The sequence below is a fragment of the Mustela erminea genome, chromosome 21 (genome assembly GCF_009829155.1).
Source record: "Mustela erminea isolate mMusErm1 chromosome 21, mMusErm1.Pri, whole genome shotgun sequence".
Lineage (NCBI taxonomy): Eukaryota > Metazoa > Chordata > Mammalia > Carnivora > Mustelidae > Mustela > Mustela erminea.
This window is the reverse complement of record NC_045634.1, coordinates 28,047,193-28,072,034: the sequence shown is the minus strand read 5'-3', so window position 1 is coordinate 28,072,034 and position 24,842 is coordinate 28,047,193. Positions and strand designations below refer to the sequence as shown.

Below are 24,842 nucleotides of genomic sequence, written 5' to 3'. Positions count from 1 at the left end.
CTTCCAGACCAGGTCATGTCCATCTTGGCTGTTGCTGGCTCTAAGAGAAGTCATGTTACTCAGACCCAGTCATTGTCAACAGCCACATCCATTGTGTGTTGGTCAGGAAATATAGCTTTAGGCATATGACATCCTAACCTGATAGTTTTTTTTTAAACCTATGTCAGTATTTCACTCTTTTTTGGTACCTTTTAGGAACCTGATTGGCAATTTTGATTTGATATATAGCATATCATAATTTTTATCATTTAAAATAGATAGAAATAGGCTCTTAAAGTTTCCATGCAGAAAATCTGTTTTCCAGGAATAGATTCCTGACATGAGGCAGGGAATACATCCTGAAGAAAAAAAGAAACATTTTGTAGCAATGAAACACCTAAGACTCATTTCATCATTAAAATAATGATGAAATAAAATAAAATAATAATAAAATAAATTTCATCATTAAAATGTGAGTGATGATAACAACTCATAAAATTATGAGAATTAAAAACAAGCAGTGTATGCCAGAGACACATGTAACACACATTAAATATTAGTTGTCATTTATCCTAATTGATTATTTTCCTGATTCCTCAAATGGAATTTCTTTTATTACCATTTATGGGAAAACAAAGTGCTTGAGGATGACTTAGTAACTTGTGGATGGATGTTGTACCTGTAGAATAAATAGAATTGAACTGTCCTCTTGATTTCTGCAGTTAGTTAACTCGTTTGACATAGGCGAAACTTAAATCATTTTAACCAGCTTTTTTTTTTTAATGTGTGTGCAATTAAAGAGATGGAAGGAATAGGAGAGAAGGCAAATCAAAAACGGACCCAGTTTATAATAGTCAAAGAGGTCAACTTGCTAATATAACTAAGATACTATGGTTGAACTTTAATGTGGATGAAATTAGTAACAAAAGACCCAAATGTCTTTGCATGCAGTGAACTCTTCCATAATCAGAAACCACTGTTTCAAGTAAATTCGCACCTTTCAAAATGCTTATAAAATGAATGGGCAACGTTTCCTTTTAGGCTTTACCATACCATTTAGGGAGAAGGCTAAGGTCAAGGTCAAGGAACATATTTAATACCTTCGCCATAAGTACATCTTTATTTGTTTTCAGTTTTGAGACAGAGAAGAACAATTTGACAAGTTAACACATATCTCCTCCTATATTTTAATGCTACAACACAGAGAACAATAACATATCAATTAACTTTAATTGCCCTCCGGCTTGCTTCCTCAGATACCTGCCATCGTGAGCAGTGTGCTTTTATGAATAGCCTCCTGGCAGTGAAAATCTCTCAAGGTCTATAACTTGTTCTACAATGTCTGTCCAGGGTCTCACAAAAAAAATCATTTAATATATTCTGTATGTTGTCTCATTTCTCCAATATTCTCAAAAGTCAGAATCTTACCATTTATAACTGGATATTAAAGATAGACTCACAGAGTCAAGAATGGAAGAGGTCCAGCAACAGTAAAATGAACTCGCCTTGCCCATGCAAGGAACGGTGTGTTCCAATGACTCTTGAGTCTGTGCTTATCCAAAGCAGTCCAAGGTAAGAGGTTCTGTTGTAGGCAGCTGGAAGGCAGGCCTGGAAACCAAGTGAGTTCTTCTTCTGTTCTTGCATTTCAGACGCAATAACCCCCACGTTGATTCATCTAGCATTGTAGACACACAGTTACAGTAAAATGTGAACAATCAGTTAAATGTAAATACAGTAAAATGTGAAAAAATATCACATGCTGGGAATTACGTCCCCTCTAAGGTGAACTTTGATCAGTGTTAGACGTGGAATCAATTCTCCTCCATTCCTGCCTCTGATGGGCTTTTCCAAGATGGTGATTTTTTTTTTTTTTTTCCATATTCATCTGTCTGGAGCTGTCCTGTCGGGTCAACCAGTTGTCTAGAGGCGAGCTGTAAAGCTGCGGTCAGCGTGGCGTTGGCACCCAGTGTGTGCACACCCCCCTACTTCCTATCTCATTCCCTGTTCCCTCACTCCGGCTGCTCTGGGGTTGCACTTGCCAAGGAAAACACAAGCAGTCAGTCGGTCTATAAAATAGCAGGTGTCAACATGTGTTCCTGGAATCCTTCTTCTCACAAAACTTACTACAGATAACATGACCTTCATATGATACGGGAAGAGATGTTTTCTTTAAATACAGAATGAGCTCTGAGGTAAAGGAGATATCAATTGTGTTTTCCTTTGATGTCCAATGTCCCACCTCCCCATTCTTTGGTCCTTTCCCGTTTTTGTTGAGTCCCTGGCGTTTAGACACCTTGCGACTTCATTCTGCCTCTGACTCTCCCAGAGTTCATTAATTAAATTAATTAATTAATAAACCATTAATTAAGGTGTAAGTTAGTACACCTAAATAATGCACATCATTTCATGCACTTTAGTAATTCAATGAGTTACCCCTTTTAGTAGCATTACATTTCTTAAGAAGAACTAATAGAAAGGACAAGATTAACACCAACAGTAAAATTTCAGGCACTGTGGTAAATGAATCATTGGGGTTATATGTCTGGATGAAAAGGAAAAAAAAAAAACTTTGATGCAACATAAATAATACCAGGTTGATGAAAAAAATTCAGGTTCTGGAACCCACCAGACCTGGGTTTGAATATTAGCTCTGCTCTTTACCGGCTGTGTGACATTAGACAAATCACTTAACCTCTCTGTGTTTCATCTATAAGATGATGAAAATAATACCTGCCTCATAGGTTCATGATGTAATTAAGTAAGTCATAGCATATAAAGTCCTTGCAGCCTAAAGACTATGTTTATATCCTGGGAAGATCCCACAGGCAAGGGGAGGAACAGATTGATTTCCAGAGCAATGTGCTTTCCTAATAGAAGAAGGTACAGAAGCTAAAGGAACCAGCAAGAGGGTTAGGTTAACCGTTGTCTGTGTGAAAATCGAGTATTTATTTTGCTTCCTATTTAACAAAACTATTCACAAATGATTCCTGTTCTGTTATCAATTTCTAAAATAGACAGTGGTTCACAGGGACAATCAGGGTAATGACTCCTGAAGCGCAGCCTCTTTATTAAGATACCTGATGTGAAAATCATTCTTAACCATCTGCAGAATCATAGTTTAAAATCACCAGCTCTCCTGTTTAGGAGCCACTGCTGAAATTATTCAGCGAGATGGGCTTTCTTATGCTTTGTAAACAGTTATTTGTTATATTCCTTGGAGGTTAAATATAAAGTTACCAGCAAGGAGATTTCATGTACAAGCAGTAATTTTGATGACTCCGGGATCTAGAGATCTTCATTTAGATGTTAAGCAATTTTATATTTGAGATACAAAGTTTGCTTAAATGTGAAATATGAGGCAGAGGAAAATGTCTACAGTCTTAATGTTTTGCCCAATATTTTACAGAACAAAGGGATAGAATATCTGAAATTCAGTGTTGTTCTTTTATTCTTTTCAACAAAAGCATTACTTTGGGTCTCTTTTGGGAATAATGTTCAAAGAGGAATAAATTTGTCTCTTAAATATTCTCAGCGATTTGGCGAGGGTTGGGGGGGTCGGCAGTACGAGAGTGCTTTTGGTTAAGTAAAACCTACCACTTGAGCCTCTCTATCTGGGAAGATAAGTCATCACTCTCCAGCTCTCCAGCTGCGTGATCATCTCAGATGAGCTGGGGACTCTGCGGCTTGCCCTCACTCCAGGAGACAGGCTGAGGGAAGAACCACCATCTAGAGCATGGCCATCGTAGTATAAAAAGAGAGAAGGGTGAGACATGTCTGGTGATTCCCTGGCTCTTAGGTCTTCCCCTTGAGTTTCAGTGGCCCAAATAAATCCCATGGCCCACCTCACTTTGAAGAAGTAGGGTAGGGATATTAAATCATGTCCTAGAAGAGAAGACAGGGAAAACTGGAAAAAGTAGGGAATGTCCTCATGAATGCAGTGATAACTGCTTTCTTCTCTTTTATGCCTCGTGCTGGGTTTATGAGCTCACTTTCGCTGATTGGGGCAAAGACGCGTAACCCATCCAGGATCTTCTCTGTGATAGAAGTGAAGGACACCATGTAAAATGATAACACAGGGAACCTGGGTGGCTCAGTCGGTTGAGTGTCTGTCTTCAGCTCTGGTCATGGTCCTGGGATCGAGCCCCGCATCAGGCTCCCTGCTGAGCAGGGAGTCTCCTTCTCCCTCTCCCTCTGTGTTGTTTCTCTCCCTCTCAAATAAATAAACAAATCTAAATAATAATAATAATAATAATAAAAAGAGATTCCATGAAATTAAGGGGGGAATATCCCATTCAAGGTTCAAAGGTCTTGGTAGTGTCAGATGACATTCACATGTACCTTTCTGTATACTTTTCCCCCCAGGCATCTTCTGCTGCCTAATATACTACCCAAAACCATGGTAATTAAAACCAATACCAGTGATTTGTTTATAATTCTGCACTTTGAATTGGGCTTGGGTCGAAGATGGCCTCACTCGTTTTTCTGACCAATGGTCTTAGGTGATGGCTGAGTCTCTTTCTCTAGGAACTTTTCTTCCTCAAGAAATCTAGCACAGTCGTGCTAGACTGTAATCTGAGGGTAAGAGGAGGGGGAGAGGGAAAGCTGGAAGCCTTCTTGAGGAGAAGCTAGGAAGTCCTACAACATCACCTTGCCTGCATTCTGTTCACCGGACCACACTGAGGGGAGCAGAGAGACTCTTGATAGAAGGGGTGGGGGAGGGCAGAATCGCATGGTAAAGGAGCGTGACCCAGGGGCGGGAGAGTAGTTGTGTCCTTCTTTATGAACTGTGTCGCCACAGCTCTGGGATGAGGGATGACCAGGAGCGTTACGGACTGCCCGGAGAATAGGCACAGAGCCTGGAAAAGATTCTGCCATTTTCCAGAGATTTCTTGGTGGGTTTGTTTCTGTTACAAATGAACTAGAGTCTGGAAAATAAGTGAAAGATGTGGTTTCCCTTTGTAGGAAGTGAGGAGCTTTTCACTTGACTGTTTTTCTGTGTCCTGCCAGTCAGTGCGCTGCTGCTAACGGCAACTCCATCCACCGTCTAGGGTATCGGAAGAGTCATCTGCCCTTGGCCATTTCTCATTCTAGTTTGCTCTTGTAATGCTATCGCATTTTTTTTTTTTTTATGGCAAAAAACACTCTAAAATTTTGTAGAAGTAGAGGGTGAACAAAATTCTCTCCACTAATTCAGTGGTCAATGTCACCTCATTCAGAGATTATTCCTGTGGACATTTCTAAATTCTACATGTATAAACTTTATAACAGTTTTTGGGAGTCTGCCATCTAATCTCTGTGATCAGGTAGGAGTTGGAGAGAAAACAATTTCTAAAATAATCAGGTCATAATAAAATCATAGAGTTTTATAGAATAAGAGAAATCTCTCACTGTTACACAACTCACTTGCACACTGTGAGGCCTGGCTACGTTCTACATCATAAATATAGACTGTTGTATTCTACACTACTGCTGGAAGCTTCCAAATGGTCTTTGAACATATTAAGTAAAATATTTTTCAATATTCCGATTTGGCTGTACAGAAATATGCAAAAATGGAATAAGCTCTCTATTTCAACAAAAAGTCAGAATCTGTCTTAAAGTTGCAGTGAGTAACATGAGTTTTAACTGCTCTTCTCCATGGGATTGAGGATTTTGCCCCAGGATAAATCATGCGCAATCCCTACTTTAACTGATGTTTATCGAGGAGAGTATAAGGTCTTGGGTTGCCTCATTTGCGGGCTTGACCTCCCAGATTCCCTGACTGGGAAGGTAAGTCAGGTCCCCTCCATTTAAAAGGGATCAATTTGGGCATGGTGCAATGGCGGGCACTCTTTGGGGAGAGAAATCCTTAAACCAAAGCAAACAACCTCAGTAAAATAAGTCTTTTGTAATCTTCCTACAACTCACTAGAATAAGTGTCATTTTTATATTGTTCTCTTTCTCTAATTTAAAAGTTAACTAAAATGATCAATAACAGCCTTCGGTAAAGTTCTCTCTATCCCCCCAAAAAATGCCCTCGGATTCCTGTCTGAAATGCCTCGATCCTTCACAAACTAGACAGTTTCCTTTTCCCAGGGTGGGGAGGACCTCCAAGTCAGTGCATACCACTCGCAGTGCACTGTTGTGACTCTTGTGTGGTTGCTGAAGTCAAGGAGAGGACAGTCATCCCTCTAGGAATTTGCCTCAGCAACGGACGCAACAGCTCACGCAAATGTTGTTGATTCAATGGTCAGTATTATGCCCCAATAATGGGTTGAACGTTGAACGTTCGGGGCCGCATCTCTTACAAGAGAGGGCGACCCTTCTCTGTGTCACAGTCTAGCTTTTAAGGGCAAAGGCCATGCGGTCGGGCCTGGCCACGCACAGGTGACCAATGAGATCGTAACACACACAGGAAACTCCACAGTTTCCTGTGACCAATTGAGTTACAATTGAGTAAATTGAGTTACAATTTACCCTAGTAGACATTTGAACCAGCCTATTACGCCTTGAATAGGATTGGCGCCGAAAAAGGGTTCCCAAAGGGTTGGGGCCCCTACTCCTTGGTAGCTACGGAGACAGTATGCAACTGTCTCTACTGATCAGATGTCTGATCAGTACTACTGATCTGATGTCTCTACCTGGCCTGACCCACCCTCGCGTCTGGGCTTTGTCACCTGAGGCTGGTTTCCGGGACTTGTTTTTAAGTGAATCCCCTGGGGGAAGGGAAGCAGGGACAGTTTAACTTTAATGAAAACCTCTTGCTAAATAGGTCCTTACAGTCAGTATTTAAAAATCCAAGGGCAAGTCATCTGAGGATGGCCGCAGGATAAGCTGAATGAGCCTAAACCCCAGACAACAGTTAGGACATTATCATAGTCCAGAGCTAACCCAAAATACACATCCGATTTGGTCCAGGTCCTGAGGTTGTAACTGTTTGGAGGTATTTGGGGGAAAGGAGATTCTACAGACTCAGAACCAGTGTCTGAACACCAATTCCATGGACTGGCTGGGACTGGAGGGGATTGTGCTGAGCGAGAGCCATCAAGCAGAGAGAGTCAGTTACCGTATCGTTTCACTCATATGTGAACATGAGGAGCAGCACGGAGGATATTAGAAGAAGGAAGGGAAAAATGTAAGGGGGAACTCAGAGCCGGAGATGAGCCATGAGAGACTGGGGACTCAGGGAAGCAAACTGAGGGTTTCAGAGGGGAGGGGTTGGGGGATGGGTGAGCCCGGTTGTGGGTATTAAGGAGGGCACGGACGGCATGGAGCACTGGTGTTATACACAAGCATTGAATCTTCGAACACGACATCAAACACTACTGATGTACGGTACGGTGACTTACATAACATAATAAAAAATAAATAAATAAAGGCACTACTGATACTTCCGTTTTCTTAAGAGATTCCAAAGATGCCCTAGAGTGGACTTGGAAATTTATACCAGGGGTGCCAAACACATGGAACATAAACTTGTTTCAGTAACTTTTGTTTCCACCTACAACCAGGCTCAGCCAGCCATGCAGGTGACAACTTTGGGACACTAACGTGATTCAGTTGTCCCTTTATGCAAGGTGCTAGTTTATATTTAAGGTCATGCAGACATTTTATCCAGGGAAAGTGAGGAATAGCTTCTTTTTTTTTTTTTTTTTACTTTATTCCCCATTTCTGGTTTGATTTTCAGCCCTTTCTTCTTTAATTCAGCCGTCCCGATAGCCTCACTCTAACGTGCTGACGGTAGGTAGCGTTTGGCAGTGATCACATTCAGTGAACAGATACTCTACCTTGTCACAATTTAGAATGCCTGATGTTCGGAGCCGCTATAAACCTTATTTACATATTTGCCTTTGCCAACTATAAATTTCCCTTTTATCGTTTTTGGCCTTATGGGGTTGTAAACATTTGCCATTTGCTCTTTGAAAGTTCACCCTGGATTAGAACTATCGAAGTAACAAATGTATCCTTGTTTCTTCAATCCTTTGAAGAAAAAAATTCAGTCTCCTCCAAAGCATCCATTTTCAACGTCTATGTCTGATATATATTTTTTTAATCCAGTTTTTTTTTTTTTGCAAAAGTCTTTATTTCCTTTATAGCCATTTATAATTGAGGGGAAAGGTGTGAAATACTTTTTTTCACACAGCCTACCTTGCAAATGCAAACCATATGTTATCTGTTTTCCTATGTATTTTGTATTGCTAGTACCATATGCCTCAGATGATTGATCTTACCGTTGTGAGGAAGCTAAAGATACATATATTTTAAGTCTCTCTTGTAGGAAATAAGATGTTCCTCTATTGCTCTTTCAGATTAATGTGCTAAAAGCTTCTGCTCATGCCTAATGGATGAACCATAATTTACATCAAAGTTTCAATCACTTTAAATTAATATAGCCATTTTCTTAATGAATCTTGTTACTAGAATCTCTGGTCTTCACAAAACAATCCAGTCATGGCTGTTTACCATTTTTTTGTATAGCATAGAATCTGGTATCCAGAGTATTTTCCATTGTAGTTTTTAAAATTAATTAATAAATGGCCTGTGCTATTTGAAAATACATGTCTTTTATGCACTTTTGTAAAAAATATATTCTATTATTCATCACTGTTTTCATCTTCTATTGGATTTCATAAGACGGAAAGGAAAAAAATATGTATGTATTCTACTAAGAGATATAAACATTGTAAGATTCATCTCTGAAAATAAGGTTCTTGGGTTTTATTTTATTTTTTTTTCTTGCGTTTTCTTTTTTCCTTTTTGTTTTTGAGGGTTTTTTGTTTGTTTGTTTTTTGTTTTTTGCTTTTTTTCTTGTTGGAGCCCATAAGAAGTTCAAGAATAAGTCACAATAATTCTGATGGGATTTAGCAGTCAGATTTTTTCTCTGCATGAACAGAAAGGTTGTATATGGGCATAGCAAAAGAGAAAGCTGAAAAATTAATCTCTGTGACTTAGTTTTTTATTGAAATTGTTACGTAAGTGATATTGCACCTTAATACTAACTAGTTCAGCTAACTGTGGGTATCAGTATCTGGTATGTGTCCATAGTGAAGATAAACACTGAATTACTAATGTTATCTAACTGCAGGGTGGAAAAACTAACCAGGTTTCATGGGAGACATTAGGACTCAATCTACATCAAATGATCAAGCTGAATGTAAGAGGCTATCCCCATACATGTTGAGATTAAGGTGGAAAACGTGATTCAGGGCTATTCAGCAAAGTTGGCCTTCGGTGTCCAAGGGTCTTGTCTAAATCAGATGGGTGGGCTCCCATAGCTGAGCCTCACTGTACTGACTCCCCACCACGCCCATTAGGGGGATGCCTTCTATGCATGGAGGTTTCCAAACTGGGTTCAGAGAGTCCAGGGGCTACCCCTTGGGAAGACTCTGGGGGCTACAAATTGGAGTGGGTAGGAACAGACCAGACTAAGGCCTAAGACTTCTTCTTTTCAGCTGAAACAGTTCTTCTCCTTTTACTTATTTTCCATATTCGTCTTCTTTGTGGGACTTTCTCTGAAGAAAGGACTCATGAGAGTTAAGAAAACTATTGTAAAGTACTGTAATAACATAGTAGCTGGGTGAAGTCAATGTTCTCAGAGTAAAATTGTAAGAGAAGAGTCACAGTCAGAAAGAACAGACTGGGCCATTCTTGTAGGAATTGGGATCAAATCCTATTATATGCTTTCTCTCTCTTGATAACAGGGAGACACATATATGCAGTATACACACACATATGTACACACATTTATATACATGGATTAATAGGTATATGTATGTGTGATTATAGATTCTATGTGCATATATGTACATATGTGAGTATGCACATATATTGTATCAGGAGTATGCACACATACACATTCATACGTGTGTGTGTGTGTGTGTGTGTGTGTGTGTGTGTGTGTATAGGGCAAGAGAAAGAGAAACCTGGCAACACTTATTGTTAAATATCCATTATATTCCAGGAATATTGCTAAACACTGGACCCTCATAAAAGAACCAGAAAGACAAGAAATATCCCTACCCTCACAGGAAGACAAGCAAGTAAACAATAAACAAACGAATGAGCCAACGATAGATTCTGAGTGGTAGTGTAAATGAACAGAGGGCTGTGTAGAGGACCGCACAGACAGAGGGACTGGTTAGGTACTGGAAGGTATAAAGGAGCACGGCCACTGGAAGAACCAGGGAAAGGGGCCAATCGGAAAGCCATTGGTTCCATTCTTATCCTCTGTGGCCCCGGGTGACAAAAGCAGGCTGAGTGAGGTGACGTCTGCCCTAGCGGTGTTAGGGCCATATTTTGGTGTAGTCCATACTGTTTGAACTCATCTAACTAGATCTAACTAATAGAGACAGAGAAGTCTTTAAACAGCTGAGAAAAAAAAAATGTGGAATTAAGACTTGGCTGGAAGAGTGCCTGGAGAGACACAAATCTTGACATTTCCTGATCTTCTTAGCATTTTTCAGTCAAAGTCAGTTGTTCAGATTTCCGTCTAAGAACTAATCTTAGAGATCGGATAAGCAGGTGGGAGTCACGGACTAAATGTCCCCACATTCGGGGCAGGTGTAATGTGATGAACTAGCCAGAGCATAGAGCAGAGTAGCTGCAGAGGCCACATCCATTCTGAGTGTGCAGTGGGTCCTTATCGCATGGAGAGTGCAGGTGCACTGTTGCTGGAGGCTGGGATTGGCAAGGAGCTGGAATCCAAGCGTTCCTGTGGAAGTCCCACCTTTTTTAATGTTGCCAGCTAATGAAATGATTAACACTGAGAAATGTCTTCAGGTTACGGAACTCAAGTTCACACCAATTTGTTCGACAAATTAGTTGCAGGACCCCCTTTCTTATTTTCCAACAAGTAGGAAAAGTACAAAGAAATTGAGGAGCTTCCTTGGGTTCAGACTTCCAGAGAAAGGCAGAATTAAGTCTAGATCTTCTCTGAGCTCATCTGGGGCTTGTTTCCCACTTCTTTCCACCATTCGTGGCGGGTAAGTCTCTAATGCATGATCAGGGAATAAAGTATCTAATCCTCAGTTCAGTAACCATCTCTGACTTTCCAAAAGAGAAAAACAGCAAAACACTGCAACCCAGCTGAGCTCCATGAACAGCAAGACACACAGGGGAAAAAAAAAAAAAAAAAAGTGAAAGAGGGATTTATAGGACTCAGTATCTCACCAGATCATGCGAGGACTGGAGGGAACCAGAATAGTTTTGAGCTTGTTTGTTTTAACTTCAGGGTGGAAAATTTCCCACATCTATTGAAGCAGAGAGAATTGCATGATGAACCTGCATGTGGACAACCAAACTGTAATCATCAGTGATTTACCAATGTTGTTCTTATTCCTTTTCTTACTTCCCGAAGAATTTTACTTATACTTACTGGTGCTGCGGTTTTAAACTTGGTGAGCCCAGTTTCAGAAAAAGGGCAGCCAGAGAGAGATACATTTTTGTGTGTGACAGTGAGTAACAGAGGGTAGGGGAAACACTGAGGGGGGAAAATACCATGACATTTATTTGGGAACGTGAGTTTGACATAGGAGATGTCTGGATTGGAGCAGAGTAGAGAATTCAGAAGTGACGATCAAATTTGGGGGTCCCTTCCATAGAGACGATATTCGAAGCTGTGGATATGAGTCAAATGACCAGAATAAAATGTACAGAGGGTTGAGGAGAAAAGAGCAGAGCAGAGGGCAGAGGAAGGGAGGAGAGAGAGAGTGAACAGGGGAGGAGGAGGAGGAAGAAGAGGAAGAGAACCCAAGGGCAGTCAAGCGAGGTTGGCAGCTGGTGAGGTGTGAACATTTCTGACACAACAAGAAGAGAATCCCACCGGCTTCTATCATGTTACCCGCCACCTGTCTGCACCTGTGCCAGACCTTCCTGTCTCAGGAGGAGAACTGTGGGAATTCCATAGCAAAGCCACCCCCACCACCCCCGCTCAGGATCCCGCCCCTCCCACTGCTGCCTTCAGGACAGTGGACAGTTCCCCATCAGCTTTTCCTCCTCTCCCGTGTCATGCATGAATTTGCCTCTTCTTTATCTTACCATTAGGTCATCGACAGGCTGCTATTTCTTCCACCAGCTACCTCCCCTCCTGTCCCCTTTTTCTGAAAGCAAAACTCTTTTGAAAGAGTTGCCAATATTTGCTTTTTCAAATTCTCCACCGATTCCCTGCTGAACTCACTAAAATCAAGATTTTCCCTCCATCATTCTCGTCCCTAATGTTTTTGTCAGACATGAAAGACCTAAATCCAGTTTTTGATTTTCAGTCCTCAGTCCTTACTTGACCTACCAGCATTATTGGAAACATTGATCATTCCCTTCTTCTAAAAATGCTTCCTTCACTTGGCTTTTTCTGGTTAGTTTCTTTTGCTTGCTTCAGCTGTGGCTGGCTTGGTATGAGGGTGTGCACCGCAAGCAGTCATTTTTGGTAGTGAAGGTAGAAGTAAGGTGGGAGCCAGCCTAAGGGATGGGTTTATACACGTTGATTTTATCCTATTCCCTTTGTCTAGTAATTGACTTTTATTTTTATGGAACTTCTTAAAAATCTAGGACATATATATCATTGTAGTTAGGCTGATTTTTGGTAAGAGAATCTACTCATGCCACACAGCCTAGTACAGTGCCTGTCGTGAGAGACCTACACTAGGTAGTGGTTGTGTAAATTATGAAATCCTGGATAAAGGGGCACCAGGTAGGTTTCCTTCAACATAAACACCAGACTTCCCTCCTTCTTTTGTAATTATAGACTAATAAGGCCATTAATGTTTGGAAGCTGCAGTTATATAGAATATGTAATATCTCTCAGTGTTTTGAGATCACCAAATATTTATTTTAGAACCATAGAAATCATTAATGCCATTGTTTCCATATTCTTGCTGTCACCATTATGACATATTCCATTTGTAGGACAAATCTAAAACAGAAGCTGATATTCTGAAATTCAGAGATCATTTGTGTGTCTGCATCTTTTTGCTGTTTTAGAACCTTAAAAAGTTTAGCATGGGACTAGAGCTATTTGCTTTGTTTTGCTATTATACTCCATGTCCCTTTTGGTAAAAATGCAGACTTCCCTGGAAAACATAATAAGTCAACTTTAATTATTTTATTTTAAGACAGTATAGTTTCTAATGTTGCTTCACTGAAAGTCGCCATGTATAAAAAAATGAAAAGATTTATGTGCCAGAGTGCCCCGAAATCACCAGAGACACACCTGCAGAGTTTGATCTCATACACAAGAGGAGAGCAATTAGCCCCCAAACTGACACATCCATGTATTAATGACTGACATTCTGTAGTAGCCCAAAGGTTATATTGAAAGATACTGTTCATGCATGAAACTGCAGAACTTAATCACACTGTACTAATGGAGTCAGATATGATCTAACTGGCCACATCATTAAATGAAGGAGTGGCTTCAGATTTATTTTGTTTTATACTTATCCACCTGTTTGAAAATACTTCAAGTATATTTGTATTATCACTTAGATTTGTACTGAGGCAGTAGGAACCCCTTTCGGACACCTTACTTAGACATTGGGAGCAATAAGTGAAGGACAATGATGTACTGAAAAACAAGATAGTGCCAACAATAGGGTAACAAAGCATAGTAATCCAAATGAAACGGTACACGTCATCAGGGCATATGGCACTTAGAGGTATTTTATTGATTCATTTAGAATTTCCTTTATGGGGAAATTAGGCTCATTGAATCCTACTTAGGCAAATGGTCAGTCGGATGGTGACCATCCAAATACAGCATCAGAGCATTATGTCCTTACCATTCCACAACGGTGTTTTGTTAGGAATAATCCTCCCATGCTCTGGGTGCTACCCTTTCCTTGGCCACTGTGACGCCAACCACTCCTGATTTTGTATGTGCCTCTTCGTCATTGAGAGCCACCATGACAGACACAATTTCTGCCAATGGAGCTGAAGGCTGCAGAGCCATTGAGTTTGCCATCACGGGTTGCATGGGTATAGTATCATGCGTGGTTTGCCATGCAATGTCTCTTTGCCATTTACTTTATGTTGCAGTGGATACATTTTTTTATTTTGAGGCCCCTGCACCAACAGCACCCACATCACCTGGGAACTTACTAGAAATGCAGATTCTCAGTCCCCGCTCCAGAAGTGCTGAGACTGAAAATTGAGATGAAACCCAGCAATCTGTGTATTGACAAGCTTTCCAGGTGGTTCGGGTACATAAAGGATGATGAAGCATTCTGGGGCTAGAATTAGTTAGAAGGTACAAGAGTAAAAAGTGCTGAAAGCAAGCCAGGGAGAAATGGAATTGGGGGAAAGGACTCCAGACCAGAGCTGTGGCTTTTAATGGAGGATTGCCAAGCGATGGCCTGGCAGAGAGGAAGCCAGGTCTCCTTCTTGTCCTGTTCTCCAGTCACCCGCAGGGACCCCTCATTGGCCAAACCCAATAAGAAATAAGGAGCCTAGGTAAGTCAGGGGTACAGATCAGAGTGGAAAATGATCTCAAGGGGCAAGCAGCAAGTGGTAATGCTGGGCCTACTGAAAAGAACGACCAAATTTTCGATGGGGTGTTAAAATGGAAGTTATCTGTTCTTTGAGGCAGCTTCAGGGAAGTAGCAGAGAAAAATATGAGGAAAAGGTGAGCAAGCAAATAAGCAGAAGCCTGTGGAAAACACCATAGCAATCACCAGAGCCTAGGAGGAATGACGGTCAGTTCTGTGAGTCAAATTTGGGAAAGCTATGGTGAGAGGCACCTCAAGAATTCCATAGAAGCTATGATACGAAGCCCTTGTACAGTGCCGACTTATTTTCCTTTGCAAGGGTGGATTGTTTCAGAAAAAAAAAAAAAAAGACTAAGGTGACAATAATACACAGGTGACTTGTTATTACTAAGAGATTCTTTGTTTTATCAAAATATTGAAACAGGGCTTTCTTTACCCGATGTTTCTTGAAGTACTGTAAAATACTCTCTTTTTTCATACTGGTATTGTTAACTGCAAAAAAAATAAAAAAGGTTTACACATGCAAAGAGTATTATATTTTTTGAATTTGTGGGCGCAAAGATAGGATGGTTGGAAAATTCTGAATATATAGAAGTGAAGTAATTCTTTAAAATAGCTCTATTCTTTAGCATAGTTTTTGGTGATGATGATGACAACTAGTGAGATCCCTCTGTCACCAATAGCATTCTTCTCTTGAAATGCTCCCATCTTAAGAGATTCGTGTACATTTTCTTTATTTCTTCTGTCTTCTCTTTCATTGATCCTTGGTCTGTCTTTGGCCCTCATAACTTCAATAAAACTGCTCTCAAGAAAGCTCCATAAACTTCCCGTTGCCAGATCTAATGGACACTTCCTGGCATTATCTTTTTTAACATTTTATTGCCATATATTTGACAGCGTTAGTTGCTTGCTTTTTCTAGAAGCACACTCTTCCCTGGGCTACTTAGACACTGCCTCCTCCAGTTCTTGTCTTCATTTCTTCTTCTTTTCTGGCTCCTCCTTCCGGCTTCCTCCATAGTCTCAAAGCTTTGTCTGAAAACCCATTAAAAAAAAAAATTTGGTCTCATTTCACAATCTCTGCCTACATAATCTCACCCATGCCCATGGCTTCAATTAGTATCTAAGTATTAAATGTTCTCCAGTTCCTATCTCTACTCAGTGCCCTTTGGAACAAGACTTCGGTGCCACCAGCATATAAAGAGATGGTAGTAAAAGTACCCAGGAAGGACCCTGTAAAGAAGGAGTCAGAAAGTTAGAAGAACCCCAAATGGCCATGTCAAATAGAATGTAAAAGAAGTGGTCAACAGTATCAAGAAACTGTGAAAAGCATTCATTAAAGGTCATTTTGGAAAGATGCAGTAGTTGGTGGGGACAGCAGTCAGCCATCAAAGGTGAATTAAGTTCAGGTAACAAGGGAATGTGGGCTACTTTTTCAAGGATCTGGTCTGTAATGGGGAGCAAAAGGTGTAGCAAGATGTGGAGAGTGACACAGGGTCAAAGGATTATATTTTAATTACAGGTGAGACTTAACCATATCTATTAATTATACGGGGTTGAACTAATTAATAAGAAATTATGGAAAATAAGAAGTAGAGAGCAATCATCAAGCAAGCTATGTGTCAGGTCCAGCAGGGAGAAAGAAGTTTCCATCAAAAGTTCAAGTTCACTTTCCACAGACCACACGCTTATCATAATAGCAAACATAATTGGCATTCCCCTGTGTTAGTCTATCATATTTTGTTTGGTTGGGTTATCTGTTATTGGGCATTGGATTGTTTTTAATTAGTCATTATGGTCATCATCATCCTTATCTCTACTAACATCTACTGACTGCTTACTGAATGCCAGGCACCAAACTAACACGATGTGTGCAATTATCTCTAATTTTCTCAATAAACATACACTGTAGATGCTTTTATTCTTATCCTACTTTAATAAAAGAGAAAAAATTGGAGCTTAAGAGAGGTTAGAAAATTCTCCCAAATTTATTCAGCTAGTAAATGGAGGAGCAAGGATCAGAATTCAGTGACTTTTGACCCCTGAACCTAAGCTCTTAGCCACAATGATAAACCACCTCAAATTTTTGCTATGATGAATAATGGTGCTTTGAGTATCTTTGTGAAAAGTCCTTTTGAGATGAGGCACTTAGAAAATTGTGAACCCTGGGCTGCCTTGATTTCCTTTTTTACATCTCTCTTCTCAGTTACAACTTAAGATCAATTCAGGATACCTCAGCTCCCCAAGAAGAGCCAAGGTAAGGCCACATCCCAAGTTCCCTGCAAGACTAGGCTTGATGGAGCCTTCTCACTTTGCATTGTTTCACAAGTTATCCAGTGTATAAGGGTTGTTCTTCATGGGATTCAGGAGAGCATCCAGTGATGTGGCAGAAAGACCCGTTGGCTGTGGTAGTTGATGGGACTGAGTAGAAACTCTTGATCGGTCCAAGGACCAGGCCCATCAAAACAGAGTAGAGCTGCACAGAGCTGTAGACCAGACTGGAGCCAGAGTCAAGGTTAAATCACTAAAATATTATTAGGATAATTAAGTCATTTAACTTAAGAGCATCTTGTAAGAGAGTGTATATGGGAAAAAAAGGCTTCCTTCCACGAGTTTACAGTTTTATAAGTGAATTGCAGAGATGTCCAGGGTGGGTAAGGCATTCTGGGTAGAGATTCACATCAGGGAGAAAAAAAAATAGAGGTCAGAATTCAACAAATGATTTTATCAGTCCATCAGTCCATCACCCCCATAAAAATGCTAAGCAACTCACCTATACTTATTTGCGAAATAGAGGCCATGATTATTTCTGATTATGGATACAATGAATATCTTCAAAACATACCAGGTCATAAGGAAGGGAGAAGGACACAGAAGGAAACTGAGGTTGTCCCACAGATCAGGGTAATGGGAAATATCAGGGGCCCCACACTGCCTGGTCTCCAGATAGAAGTGCATTAAAAATAGTAGAGTCTCTTATCTTGCCAAAAAAAAAAATAAGTAATTACAAGGGCACTTCAAATCTCATTTGAGTCTCGTGAAGATAAAAGGTAATGAAATTCCTAGCTCACACTCGAGCCACCTCTTCTGTCTTTCTCTGAGTGCCTCACTCACCCCCGACACGGTGCCACCAGATTTAAGGAAGCAAGCTATCTAGTGGCTTCTCTGTCTACTCTCCCTCAGATATTCAATGAGTAGTAGATCTAGTCTTTTTAATTCTTTCCTTTTCTTTTCCTTTCTCTCTCCCTGCTTCCCTTCTTCCTTACTCCTTTCTTCCTTCTTTCTTCTCCTTAACTTCTTACCCTGATTCTCACCCACAAAGGTGAGTTCGGGACTGGACTCCACAAGAAAGTCTCCTTGCAGTCCACTCTGTCCATATCTACTCTCTGGTTTTGTATGCCGTGCAGTATGGCTAAAAGGAAAACAATGTTTGCCTGGAGGCTCACTCAGAAGATCCCTCCAGCGGACAAGTCAAGGTCCCCCCTTGTGGAAAGTTTGGGAGAGGAAAAAATTGGGGAGGAATCAGAAGTTTAATGGATGTTGTCCTAGATAGTATACATTATGGGAAAACAAACAAACAAAGAGACATTCAAATAGTTAATGTTCCAGACACCTCCCCAGGCTGGGACAATTTTGTAGAATGAACTGTTTTCCTAGAAGTGCTTAATAATGTAAAGATTAAAAAGGGTCTGCTCAGCATTGAAGATTCTTAGATGATCAGATTTTTCTAGGGTGAAAAATATTTCTTAAATCAAGAACTCCAGCAGGAAAAGATCTCTAGAAGATTTTGGAAACCCTGTTCCCACAGTCATGATCTTAGGCGTCATTCTTTTTTTTTTTTTTTTTTTTTTTAAAGATTTTATTTGTTTATTTGACAGACACAGATCACAAGTAGGCAGAGAGGCAGGCAGAGAGAGAGAAGGGGAAGCAGGCTTGCTGGTGAGCAGGGAGCCTGATGTGGGGCTCAATCCCAGGACCCTGAGATCATGACCTGAGCCGAAGGGAGAAGTTTTAACCCACTGAGCCACCCAGGCACCCCTTAGGCGTGATTCTTCTACCTGGAGCCTGCCCTTCGTCATGGACAGCTCCTGGCACGATCCCCAGGATTTTGGGAGCGTGGCCGCTGCGAAGAGCCCGTGGGCAGGTTGCCTGTGGGCTCAGAGAGCGGAAACTGGACAGGGGCTCCACCAAGTCTCCACTACCCACCGTCTCAGACATCTGGATGGGGAACATTCGGTCCTGGGTCACCCCACCCTTTTAATGGGACAATACTCCAATGTCTCGTTTATTCTTAAAATTAGTGCCAAGCTTGGGTTACCCTTTGCTATTGTTGAAGGTGAAATGCTTAACATTGAAGAGGTGAGGGGTGATGGACGAGCTCAAAAACATTACCTTGTAATAAATCATCAGCTGGGTGGAACTGGCCCAAGCAACACGAAGGAGCTATGGAACGGAGTGACTGTGCTACTCAGGAAAATGTGCCATTTATCATGGAAAACAGCCACTGAACTGGAAGACTGGAAGGCTGCCAAGGTGATACCCATCTTTTTAATAGGACTAAAGGTGATCCCAGAAATTATACATCTGTGGGCTGCATATTGACGCGGAGAAAAATGTCTTTACAATTAAAATGATCTCCCATATAGCCTTGCACATAGTTTATAAAAATCACTTGGGCTACAAAATTGTCATTAGGTCTAGAGAACGTGCCTTTGCGCCACCCACATTATCTCTCCCGGAATCACCTCCCATGCACACAGCCAGGAGAGGCCCAGGGCCCCACAGGTGTACACAACCTCCGGGCACATACATTTGTGAATTAAATAGGCCAATACTTGCTACGCTCTGGGCACAGGGTAGTGTGGTCTGGCATCGAGATGGCGTGTAAAGACGTTTGGTGTTGCTGGTGTGTTGTTATCGGTCGTATACACAAACGTTAGAAGGCACATGCGTAATTGTGCTGATGTGCCCATCCGTGCTGCCCATTTTTTTTTCCTTCTCATTTGTGCCATTATTAGCATTTTCTTCTCCCTCCGCCTAAGCTGTACTGTCCCTCTTCCCGTCTTATTTATTTTATAACTGCAGGTTTATACCTCTTAATCACCTTTACCTATTTTGCTCTTCCCCCCACTGCCCCCCCCGCTCTGGCAACTATCAGTTTGTTCTCTGCAGTTAGGAGTCTGTTTCTGTTTGTTCTTTTGTTCATTTTGGTTTTGTTTTGTTTTAGATTCCACGTATAGGCGAATTCATATCCTGTTTGTCTTTCTCTGTCTGACTCATTCCATCTGGGCCCCGCCCTTCCTCCATGTTGTTGCAATTGGTAAACTCTCATTCCTTTTTTCCGGCTGAGGAGTATTCCGTTGCATACATAAATCACATCTTCTTTGTCCATTCATCTATGGAACGGACACTTGGGTTGCTTCTATACCTTGGGTATTGTAAATGATGTTGCAGTAAACATATGGGTCCATATATATTGTTTTGAATTGGTGTTTCCATTTTCTTTGGGTAAATCCCTAGTAGTGGAATTGCTGGATGCTATAGTCATTCTATTTTTAATTTTTGGAGGAACTGCCATCCTGTTTTCTAGAGTGGCTTCATCAGCTGGCATTGCCACCAACGGTGCATGAGGATTCCCTTTTCTCCCCATCTTTACCAATACTTATTACTTCTGGTCTCTTTTATTCTAACCATTGTGTGTGGTACAGATGATCTCCCATTCTGCTTTTGATTTGTATTTCCCTAATGATGAGTGATATTGAGCATCTTCCCATGTGTCTGTTGGCTGTCTGTATGTCTTTTTTGGAAAAATGTCTGTTCAGGTCTCCTGCCCACTTTTAAAATCAGATTTTTTTTTTCTTTTTTTGACATTGAATTGTGTAAGTTTTTTAATACATATTTTGGGTATTAACCCCTTATGGGATATATGATTTGCAAATATTTTCTCCCATTCAGTAGGTTGCCTTTTTGTTTTATTGATGGTCTCCTTTGCTGTGCAAAAGCTTTTTTATCTTGGTGTAGCCCCAATAGTTTGTTTTCGTTTTTGTTTCCCTTGCCTGAGGAGACATATCCATAAATACACTACTAAGGCCGATGTCCAAGAGATTATTGTCTGTTTTCTTTTAGGAGTTTTATTGTTTCAGGTCTCACATTTAGGTCTTGAATCCATTTTGAGTTTAGCACTTCCGTCTTTCATCCTGCATGGAGGATAAGGACATTTTATCTTAAGGATGAAATACAGCAGTATTTAGGCCTGGTATTATAGTAATCTAGAGACAACCGCTGCCTCACAGGGGTGACGATCTGAAGAAGCAAAAGTGAAATGGAAGGAAAACCTTTGAACTGTATTATATGAAAAAAAAGAGGAATGGAAGCCATCAAAATGATCTCCAGAACGATGAAGCAAGAAACGTTCGTTTGTAACCCACTGTCATTAATTTTACTCAAGCCGGAATCTAAGTAGGGGAGCAACTTCATAAGTGTTGACCTTCAACTGTTGTCCCGTTAATTCTCCTAAAGATCCTGGAAGGAAGAGGATCATCTCTATTTTAAAGATGGTGGACTTGAGGTGTCCAAGTGGCTAGCCCAAGGTCACACTAGGGCTAACACGAGGGAGCAACTTCGTAAGTGTTGACCTTCAACCGTTGTCCCATTAATTCCCCTAAAGATCCTGGAAGGAAGAGCATCATCTCTATTTTAAAGATGGTGGACTTGAGGTGTCCAAGTGGCTAGCCCAAGGTCACACTAGGGCTAACATTAGGGCTTACACTAATAGCAGTAGCTGGAAAGTGTACCTTGACAGGCTCATGCCTTTTGTACCACATCGAACTGCACACTCTAAGTACCCGATGAGCATAGTGGCAGTTTCTCCAACACTTTACAAAGTTTCTGAGAGCTATGGCAGCAGTGAAGAACTCCCTGCATATAATTTATTTAAACACTGGAAAGTCTCATGATACATTCTCTCAGTAGAACTTGTCAACGAAGCTGAGTCACAGAAGGTAATCAAAAAGTCTGTTGTGGATTAAATGGACAGGGGGAAAAAACTCATTATTTTTCAATGACAAGTATTCATCAAGGAAGGATCAAGAGGGAAGTGGCCCGAGAATGTAGATTAAGCATAGTGTATATACACCACCTATATTGATGACTCAGGAGACAAGGGGAATAATAAGTATCAATATTTGCTGATGATACATTTTTGGGGTAAGTTAGGAAAAGGAAATATGCTGAAAGTCTCCAGCAAACATGAAATGCCAACCCAAAACCAAGGAACAGCTTGACAGGTAAATTAAATTTTATAGAGACAAGTGCCAAGCGGTATATACGTTGAATATAGGCATGTGCGCATATACATTTATTTCATTTGATGAAACATTTAACAGGTCTTTATCCAAGCTGTATATGCCTCTCAGGACAAACACAGAAGATTCACTTTTAAGAACTGAGTAAAATTAGCTACTTCATATGAGGCAACTGTAGAAAAAAAAAATGGGTCTAGACAACACTTACACTAATAGTAGACCATACAAATTAAGAAGCACACCCAAATGTTGCACTCTGCCTAATAGCGTCACGTACAGTTTTCTAAATCTGTTGTGTGCTCACATTTTGCTTACATGTTTCCTTTTGTCACTCATCTCACAACCGAAACAGCAGCAAGACAAAACAACAACGAAACAGTCCAGGAATGTGTCAGGAAATCTGCAGGCACAGAGAGGCAGGGGAGTAACTCCTCCAAGAAGAAAGATAAGAGCCATGAATGTAGCAATGGGGGCAAGCAAAAGGACACGCCGGGAAATATGCTGTGGGAAAGAAAGGCTGGTGTTAAGAAAACGAGTTGGATACCCTTATTTTCTTTCCTCAGTTGCGAAGAAACAAGGAAGGAGCTCGGGGAAACCAAATGGCAGCAAATCTAAAGGGAGAGAGGGCACCAGATTCTCCACGTAGCGTGTAATTCCACCGAGAGGCTCGTTTGGTTTCAGCTGGATGCCGACATTTGGGGGAAGCTTGAGGAAAGGATTTTCTGAGTTATTATAGTCCTGGCATCTTATTGCCAAGGACAAAATTGCAAGGACACTCAACTCCACTGCTTCAGGACACACACTGCTGATCACCAGCTGGGGACTGGGAGAAATGGCCCCCTGTAGTCCCGTGTCGCACAATTAGGTGGATTACAGGGGGTTTTCCATCTTCAGAACTGTGCAGCATCGGAGAGAGGGCACCAGACTTCCTGCTTCATTGGGCCGTTCCGGTTTGGTAATTATGATGTCCCCACGCCCATCTTTTAGGTTTTACAAGTTTCGAATTCACAAGAGTGCTGCTGAACACGACCACGAAGGAGCTACGCCTCTCAACCTGTTCCTGCTACGAAGTTCGCATAAACCATTTAGAGAAGTCTGGCTTCCATCAAAGGGTTTCCCTGCCCTGGGGTACGGTTGCCTGCTTCATTCACTGCGTCCTCCTCTGAGCCACTAAACTGATTCTTGTCCAACCCGCCAGCTCTCCTGCACTGCCCCTTTCCTTAGCCAAGTCCTTTGACTGACCCGACAGCAAGTGTTGGTAGAAAGAAAATAAACAACAACAACAGCAACAAAAAACATCTTGGCTTTTGTGCAATTGAAAGTTGCTACAAAAAGTCTCATGTCAGTTTCCTTGAATGCGCTCCTAGCTTTCCTTTGGTTCTTCTTTACAAAAGGATTCTGATTTACCACGTGCTGAGGTAGGAAAGTGGATCCTCTCAGTTCCCTTTCTCTCTGATTGGCCGCACTGGACTCGTCAGGTGAATTCTGCACTGCCCACCTGTCACCCCAAACCACACCTGCCTGGTGGTGGGTGTCCAGCCAAAAGCCACCACCGAGCCAGAGAATAGGAAAAGGAAGGGTTTTTAGTGGCAACAAGTTAAGCACACCCTGGATATTTCCCAAAGCAGTGTCTCCCCTCGGGGGTTAGTGCCGGAAGCTTTTCTTCAGTGTGCCAAGGGGGCGGGAGCAGGAGGCTTGCATATGCATTAGGGAAGTCACCCACATCGTATTTCTTAGGCGTCTAGTGTAAGTGTGCTGTGCGTGTGCTCGGCATGTTAACATGCTAGTACATATGTCGTATGATTATAAACAACTGGGAAACTGTACTCACATTCCTTAAAACACTTCGTCATTTGTTAACCTCTCTTCTATATCCTGTGCACGTCAACTTTTTTTTTCTTTCTTTCTTTCTCTTTTCTCTTTTTATCGGGGAGGGGGGTGGGATTCTGATGGTTACTGTGGGCAATTTCAGGCCGTTGCATCTAAGTATCATTTTTATCCCTCTCCCCCTCCATTTCTAGCAGAGAAGGAATTTTTCAATCTTTGAAAACGCATCAGGCTGAGTATTTGAATAAATGGTTAACTGCTGCGTGAAAACAGTTTTCATTGGCTCCCTATTGCCAGAGCGGAGCCTCTTTCCTGTCAATTATTGAGGCTGGTGATTACAGTGACTAATGGGAAGCCTACAGCCATTCTCCCCCACGCGTCCATCAATACCGGCATAAGGGCATATAAATGGGATCAGGTGGGAAAAGGCAATAAGTCATATTTGATAGAAGCTTCTTTTTTTTCTTTTTCTTCTTCTTTTTTTTTTTTTTCTCTGAGTTATCTTATAAAAGGCTATTTCTGTGTTGGTCCAGCCTGGCAGTATTACACAGGATAAGGCCTTGTGGATTGACAAATCTGTATCGGTATTCATACTTCTTGGACCCTTGGCTGAAAGAAACCAGATAAATCTCAAGAGAATTGCTGAACAAAAGTAAAGAGCAGTTGGGTGCCGTTCTGGGGGAGCCAATTCGGAAGGACAGATACGTTTTTCCTTGCAAAACGTGGAGAAAAAAGATCTAAGTGTAATGATTTGTTTGTTTGTTTTATATGAGCCCAAGTTGAGTTGAACATGAAAAATGTATTTCAGTACCACTTGGTAAATTTCATTCATTTCCGGTTACCTGGGGATAAATAACGTTTGACAGGGCAGGAACCGGGTGATGTTTTAAAATAATATCATTGTCTACAGTCCCTGTTCAGTAGAGCTGTTGTGGGGCAGAGATAATGTGTCATCTCAATCAGCAGGGATGTGGAGTGGGTTTTTGGTCCTTAAAAAGTTGTACCTGGGAGGAAATAATAGTTGGAATTGATGGCGTTCTGGTAGCAGTGATTATCTTTGGGTGAGGGATTTTGACAGCAGAGACAAACTTTGTTTTGGGGAAGTCACTCATCAGACAAGTCAGGTAAGACTTTCTCAGAGCATGTGGGCTTCTGATTATAAAAATCTGAGCAGGTTTGATAACAGGAAAGGAATACCTGTCACTCCAAGATGACGTACGATAGCCTCGCACTGGCATATCACTTGGGCTGTTTTTAAATTCCCGGGATACTGAATTTC

At 41.2% G+C, this 24,842-nt stretch overlaps 1 protein-coding gene and 1 long non-coding RNA gene across 2 annotated transcripts in view; one reads left to right on the top strand and one right to left on the bottom strand.

The window, feature by feature from the left end:
• TENM3 (teneurin transmembrane protein 3) overlaps positions 1–24,842 on the top strand; it is a 1,246,978-nt gene that overhangs the window by 167,228 nt on the left and 1,054,908 nt on the right. The window lies entirely within an intron of this gene.
• Positions 1,505–24,842, bottom strand: LOC116581661. Its single transcript, XR_004282153.1, has 4 exons — positions 24,761–24,842; positions 14,872–14,927; positions 3,574–3,705; positions 1,505–1,654 (listed from the first exon to the last, which is right to left on the bottom strand). It is a non-coding gene; the product is annotated as an uncharacterized LOC116581661 (long non-coding RNA).